We start from the raw sequence: 7,927 nt of genomic DNA on the forward strand, positions 1-7,927 counted from the left end.
CGAGCGGCGGTAGCTATGTAGGTGGGAGACGCTTTCCTGCTGACATAGCGCTGTCCACACCGGCGCTTAAATTGGCATAAATTATGTCGCTCAGGGCGGTGGCTAATTCACCCCGTGTGCAGTGCTTAATTTGTAATGAAAGAGATGCCAGGGCTATGAACTGCTGAGATGAGAGGTGCCAGGGCCCAGTCCTGGCAAGCCCTGGCACAAATTAAGCACTGCCCCTGGGTTGACGTAAGCTGTAGTGTAGCCGTAGTCTTAGTGAATTTCTTCACCGTATCTGGGATGAGGCTCAGCTGCAAAATCTAAAGCCAGGCGAGTTTTGGGTTTCGTTGCATTTCATCCAGCTCGGGTCAGAACAATGCACAAAAGCATTCACTGTAGGTTTAGCTATTTTGTTTAATTTTCTCTGTGTCGTGTAGGTGTTAAGATTTATAAGGCCGTGGAGGGCACTCAGCACATTGCAGCACTGAGCTCTCAGTTCAAGCCATCTCTGTTAGGGGCACCGTTTGCAAGGTAGTTTAATGTGTTCAACGTGTTCATGCTGCAGAAAGGGGAAAGCTTAAGCTGCGGTAGAACGTCCCATTTCACAGCACAATGAAAAAAAATCTCTTTGTTCACAGTTACCAAATTACTTGGTGGTGAGTGAAAACGAGTGCACCATAAGTATGGGCTTAAGCAGGGAGAGAATATTACTCATTTCAACAATTTATGAGCTCCACCAAGTAAGGTCATGAGGGTTAAAAAGAGAGACCATCTAAAATGACACGTATCAGTACTAACGATTCTAGGAAATCCACCTCAGGGGAGCAAGAGAACAAAGGTGAAGTTCTGAGAAATAACTTGGTCCCTTGTTCTAAGGAGCTCTACAAATCAGGCCAAGAGCCTTATAACAGCAATTCCAAACCTGGTTGGAATTTGTAACTACAGTCGACAGCGCAAATAGGCCTATGTCTTTTTGTCCTTGCTGTCTGTGTCAGCTGCAGCCATCTTGCTACAGCCATTGCAAGAGGCCAACAATTAATGCAGTGACCAGTTTGGAAAGTCAAAGGTAAGCTTGCTCTAAACAGCCGTCTTGTGACCTCTCTCTTAAGGAGCGTGGGCCAAATGGAACAATTCCTCGTATTTTACCTTTAATAATTCCTCTCGTGCCAGAAGGGAGGAGTTGGGATTTTGCATTTTTTCCAAACCTTCCATTATGCCAATGGGCTTCCATATGCTGGGAGATTCCTGTTTGCTATGAAGGTTGGGGGACGAGAGAGCTCTTCCTTCCACATGTTTTGGATGCCCTCAGTAGTGCAAACGTGAGTGCTGGCATTATGGCCAGCACCAAGGATTAATCAGTGACCTCCAGAGGTACGAGCATGAGTCTTTGCAACTTGGGCTGAAGAGACAGTCTGTCTAGAGAAGCCCTGTAACAGACTGACAAGCTTTGTGGATGGGGCAGAGAGGAGGATGCACGCCACACATTGAGCAGCGGGTGACTCACGCTTTCTGGCTCAAGGAATTCGATCAGTTCGCTTTGTACTGGATTGCAGTGTCCCAGCTTTACCGTAGCTCGTTTGGGCATTAGCTGCTGCTGTTTACACCCCAGAATGCTGTATTGTGGTTGCTACAGAACGTTTGCCATCTGTTTAACTTGGGACTGATAATGACCTCAAGCTGAACACAGATCCAGACCTTCTCTCTTAACGTAGCAGTTTCATAGAACTAAACCAATGTGTTTTTGATGGATGTGACTAATAGACAATTGGAGCTCAGAGGGCTCTAATGTAGAGGAACATCTGTAAAATCCTAAAATCCCATGTGCTGCTTTACAAGAGAGAGACAAGGTGGGTGAAGTCATATTTTTTTTATTGGACCAACTTCAGAAGCTGTTACCTCACCCTCCTTGTCTCTAATACCCTGGGACCTACCCGGCTACAACCCCACTGTGTAGCGCTTTACAATAGAACACATTGTAGAAACGCAGAATGTCAGCGAAGCTTTGTGGGTGGTTTATTTCCATCCTGCCAATAGGATGCAGCATGTTAGTCGTTTCATTATTGGTGCACAGGTATAATTGCATTTTACCAGGGCACAAAGGGGGCTGTCTATGTAATCCCAGTTTATACACACAGTTTATACACACGCCCAAGAGCGTTTTTTCAGAGGAGCTCAGCACATCCCCAGGTTTCAGTATTCCTCACTCAACTGCTCTGTTCCTCAGTTTCCCCACCTGGTGAGAATATGCTTAAGGTTGGCGGGTTGTCAGACGTGTACCCAGAAGCCTCCTGCTGCAAGACAAGACCAAGAAAGAAACCAACACAACTCCACAGGCCATCACCTACAGTCCTCAGCTAAAACCTCTCCAACGCATCATCAGGGATCTACAACCCATCCTGGACAACGATCCCTCGCTTTTACAGACCTTGGGAGGCAGGCCAGTCCTCGCCCACAGACAACCCACCAACCTTAAGCATATTCTCACCAGCAACCACACACTGCACCATAGTGATTCTAACTCAGGAACCAATCCATGCAACAAACCTCAATGCCAACTATGCCCACATATCTACACCAGCGACACCATCACAGGACCTAACCAGATCAGCCACACCATCACCGGTTCATTCTCCTGCACATCCACCAATGTAATATACGCCATCATATGCCAGCAATGCCCCTCTGCTATGTACATCGGCCAAACTGGACAGTCTCTACGGAAAAGGATAAATGGACACAAATCAGATATTAGGAATGGCAATATACAAAAACCTGTAGGAGAACACTTCAACCTCCCTGGCCACACAATAGCAGATCTTAAGGTGGCCATCCTGCAGCAAAAAAACTTCAGGACCAGACTCCAAAGAGAAACCTCTGAGCTTCAGTTCATTTGCAAATTTGACACCATCAGCTCAGGATTAAACAAAGACTGTGACTGGCTAGGCAACTACAAAAGCTGTTTCTCCTCCCTGGGTGTTCACACCTCAACTGCTAGAAGAGGGCTTCATCCTCCCTGATTGATCTAACCTCGTTATTTCCAGACTGATTCTTGCCTGCATATTTATACCTGCCTCTGAAATTTCCACTACATGCATCTGACAAAGTGGGTATTCACCCACGAAAGCTCATGCTCTAATACGTCTGTTAGTCTATAAGGTGCCACAGGACTCTTTGTCGCTTTTTACAGATCCAGACTAACATGGCTACCCCTCTGATAATTAATTAATGTAAGGACTTAACTGCAGTACATGAGGCCCTAGAAGGGCAAAGAATTATCATCTATTGTTTTAGCCAATTTTTCCTTCTAAATTAACTCTTTTCAATAGACTCCTTAAATATTTGTTTGCAGCATCCAAAGCAAAATGGCTTTACAGTAAAAGTTTTTTAGTCTTGCCACAGCTCTTATTTCCGCACCTTCCCCTTACGTTTCTCTGTCACAGACTTTGTCCAGTTACTTTAATCCAAAGCAAGATCTCAGTCCCACGCTGGAGCTAAGAACGAGACCTGTTCTTGCTAACACTCGTATGCAGGCATCCAACCCAGGCCATGCGAGGCTTCTGCTGCTCACTGTGGTAATTCACATCGCAGCATGACCAGGTTAGAGGAGTAACTTGTACTAGTTATTCGTCTATAAACATGTGCATCTTACGGAATGGAAAGAAAGGCAAAAGCAGTTGGTGATAAAATGTTAATTATTCTCTGTAGAGAGGAAATTGGACCATGATGTCCATGTTCAGCTAGTCAGCGATAAGCCACTATCTGTTAACAGCTGACGGTGACGGTGAAAACTCAGCCTATGCGGTTTTGGGATGTGGCTGTCTCTGGCCAAAGGCCTGGGATCTTGTGTGCATGTTGGTTTATTTATATCGTGCATCCAGACGCACGCACAGAAAATGGGAAATGTGCCCAGATGGGAAAACCTATTTCCCCTGAAAACAAATGCCAGCCGTGGAGGGGGCTTGCTCCTCCTTCTCCGAAATGAACAGGTGGAGGTGCTTTCACTTTGTTTTCCATGTCAATTGTTAGTATTGGACGCCCAGCGAATGTGGTGTCTGCCCCTGTTGGGTATGGTACAGCGCCATGGGAGGGCTCTTTGTTGTATGAGTTATCTGAGCTGGATGGCATTGCCTGGGTTATCACACAGTGAGCGCAGCAGAGTGAGGCTTCTGCCGTCACTCCCCCAGGGTTTCCAGGAATACCAGGGAACAGTGCCGGTAATGACGTGACTGATTGCATTGACAGGCTGCAGTCAGAGCACCCGGCCTTCTCCTGCACAGGGGCCACGCTAGCCTTTCCTGCCACGAGAGCGCCTCTCCTCTGGAATTAGCATGCTGGTAATTAGAGCTGGTTGGGACTTTCTCCATTAAACGTCTTTTCGTTGGAAAACGCTGATTCGTCGAAAGCGAAACTTCCTGGGAATGTGTCGGTTTCGCTGACACTCTCCTTGGGAAGGTTTCTCGGGTCCAGGATGAGTTTTGGGAGAGAGGAGGATGAAGGCGGGGGAGAGACTAGGGAGTGAGGGCTGGGGCTAAAGAAGACCCAGGCCCAAGTCTCTTATCTGCCTGATTCACACTAGGGACTGGAACCTGGTTTTCCCCATCCTAGATCGTTCCTCGCTCCCTCGCAGCTACTGGCTGTCCTGGGGTGGGTCCCTCCTCTCTCAGTTTCCATGGAAAACTTTGGAAGATCTCAGGGTTTGTCCCAGTGCAGACCGGGAACCAATGTCAAAGTCTTGAACGTTTTCATGGGATAGGAAATCTGTTTCCTGCCCATCTCTGCTGGGAACGGAGCTCGGCAGTGACAGGGGGTTATCAGCTGCAACAGCATGTCCTTTACATTATGGATGCTGTAGACAACCTGCACATAAAGATACTCAGTGACTATGGCCCAGCCCAGTGAAATCAGTCTCAATGGCCTGTCTCCCTGGACTTGTAGGAAGGGGCAGCTGTGACCCCTAGGAATACCCCGGTGCTGGAAGGCCAGGGGCTCCCTGGCATGTAGCAGTGTGTGTCAGTGGGCCTGACTAGCTTGGTGTAGTCCAACACGCTGTTGTCATCGTCTGTGGCTAAAAGGTGTCTTGGAGGGTGTTGTATGCAAAGTGGCAACACGCTGCTGTGGCGTATGTATGGGTGATACGTGAAACATTATAAATATATGCTGGAAAGATGCTCTTCAGACGTGTTTGGCAGGTAGAGCTTAAGTCATCCCGCCCTAGACAAAGGAATATGGCCCGGCCTACTTGGATGTGTCTCCCATGAGAGATAATGAAAGTGTGACGACAGGCAGGGCAGCAAACTAGTGAGTGGGGGCGATAGCCACTTAGCCAGCATGGCGGCGGGAGACTGCTCAAATTAACATGGTGTCAGCAACCTGGTGGCCATAGCAAGCTGAACTGCAGGAGTGCTGCCTGACTTGGACAACAAAGAGAAAACTTTGAGGCTCTCTGCAGAGAGAAAAAGCCATTTTGGCATCCATGGCCTGAGGAGACGAAGAAGCCCAGTGCTTTGTGCTGTGTGTGTCGCATCCTGGCTAAGGAGTGGCCAGCCATGCCAGAAGAACACTTGTGGGGAGGGTGACAGATAGTAACTGTGAAAAAACGGGACAGAGTGGGGGTAATAGGTGCCTATCTAAGAAAAAGTCCCCAAAAATGGGACTGTCCCTATAAAAATGGGACATCTGGTCACCCTACCTGTGGGGAGGAATCTACTGTGTGCAAGCGACTGGTTTGTGACTCTTTCTTAGAAGAGTATTTTAGTTTTGTTTGTTTGTAGCCATTGTATCCCAATTCCTCCTACCTCGCGTCTCTTCAGTCTCTGGTCTGTGTTACTAAACCTCAGCTTGTTCTATTACACAGCCAGCTCGGTGCAGCGCTTCAAACTGGAGAGTACAAACCCCAGCCAAGCTCAGAGGCTGGTGCTGGCTCTTTAGAGGAGCAGCAAACGTGACAATGTTTGTGAATGCTGCAGGGCGAGGGGCTGAGCCCTGCAGAGGAGACAGCTTTGCGGAGACTCAGGGCTAGAGGGGCTGGTGGGGTCACCCTGCCAGGCATACACAGGCTGGTGGAAGCCAGGGGCAGGGCATTGTGCTGTGCGCAACCTGCTCGCATCAGAGCTCTGAACCAGCGCTGCACAGCACAGAAGCACCCAGGGCTACAGAGCAGGAGGCGACACCCCCCTCTTCCTGGCCTGGGTGAACCCCAAAGCGTCACAGCCACTTGAGACCCTTACCAGTAGAATCGCTTTGCTACAGTTCCTCACCTGGTTGTTTTAAAGGATTGGGCCTAGACTTTGCAGTTTGGAAATTAAAAAAATAAATGTTTCCGATTTCAAGAGGGTGGGTAAGGAAGGCCTTACAGATATGGGGCCTACTCCTGCATAGTTACTTTCAGCAAATTCTGTGTGAGTTCTGGGTGAGCAAGGAATGCAAGATTGGGCCCATGGAGAGGAAAACATTTCTTGAAGAGCCTGACACTGCAGCACTAATGGACCAATCAACTGTCGGACTTCAGTGATTTAATTTGAAATCATTTTATTTGGCTGGTGTCTGCCTTCATCCATGGAGCTTTTTCAGTTCCTTGTGGAAAAGAACAAAATATACAATCATCACTTGATTTATTTGCTGATCATCTTTCTTCAGAAATGTGTGCATTAAATAATGTGAGCAACAACAGTTAATTTGAATAAAACTGCATAATATATAAGTGCATATACATACACACATACAGTATGTATACTGTGTAGAGCATTAGCTAGCATACGCAATGCAGAAGGTTGTCTTTTCAGTAGTATTGGGAATGTGCATTGTTTGGGTAAATCACAGTTATTTATGGAAGCATTTGAAAGGGCTACTAACAGGAAGTTTAGGCCCATCATTTAGGTTTTTATTTAAAAGAAGGAAAAAAATGGTTTTACAAAACCTAATAACGTAACAATGCTAGAACTGTCGTCACTGATCAGTATTTTTTAATTCAGTGACAACTGTTTTTAATTTCTTTGGATTTAAACGTTCCCCGCAGTGTTTACAACCCGAATAGTGCGGCCCGACTCCAGGGTCAGGGCCGGAACCTGACTAGAAACTTGTCTCCCACGTTTTTCAAGGCCGAGCAGAGTGGCGGGTGAACTACAAACGGTATCTGTGGTGAAAGGAGCATCGGTTTTAACACCTTAACCGGTTGCCAGGTAACACAGGTGAGGACATTTGTGTTTGAAAATGATGCACTTTACAACCTGCCAGTAAACCCGTAAATACTCACAGCATCATTTCAAATGTACAACCCCTTAGAGCCAGAGCCTGCAGTCCTTGCTCAGGGTGAACATCTGCCTCTCTCCCATCCTGTGTTGGGGGACCAGTGCAGGGACTAGTGAGGCGGGAACCCTCTTCCACCGTATGGAACCAGGCAACTGCTCTGCGAGTGTTACTCTAGCAGTTGGGCTCTCATGGATTGTGGCGAGATCGGTGGCTCTGGGCAGCGTGTGGACCTGCTGCCCATCCCGCCGCCTCGCCCAATCTCCCCCACGGAGCGCGATGCTATGGAGCCTTGTTGCACAGTGCACAGGGGCATGTGGGATCTCCCTTGTGTGGTTGTACCCACTGTGCTGTTCGGCTCGGCTGGAGTTTGGGCCTTGTCTCTCCACGGGCAGGCACATGTCTTCTGGCGTCACTGGGGAACTTACCCCCAGTCAGAACTCGCCCTTCCTTTAGAATACACCCAACCTTTTCCCGCCCTGCAGCCTCAACGAATCCCAGGGTGCTTTCATGCTTTACTGTCACCCATAACCTGGTCAAAATGTGACACACCACACGCCTCAGCCAACACGAGCCACTGACAGGGAGTTATAGATGCGCCCATGTTCATCTTGGCCCTCAGCTTAGCCAGGCCTGGCTGGATTTTTTCATGCTATGGATTAAAAGGACTCGGTTGCCGCCAGTACTGCAGGTTTTC

Source organism: Mauremys mutica, chromosome 7 (assembly GCF_020497125.1).
Source record: "Mauremys mutica isolate MM-2020 ecotype Southern chromosome 7, ASM2049712v1, whole genome shotgun sequence".
Classification (NCBI taxonomy): Eukaryota; Metazoa; Chordata; order Testudines; family Geoemydidae; genus Mauremys; species Mauremys mutica.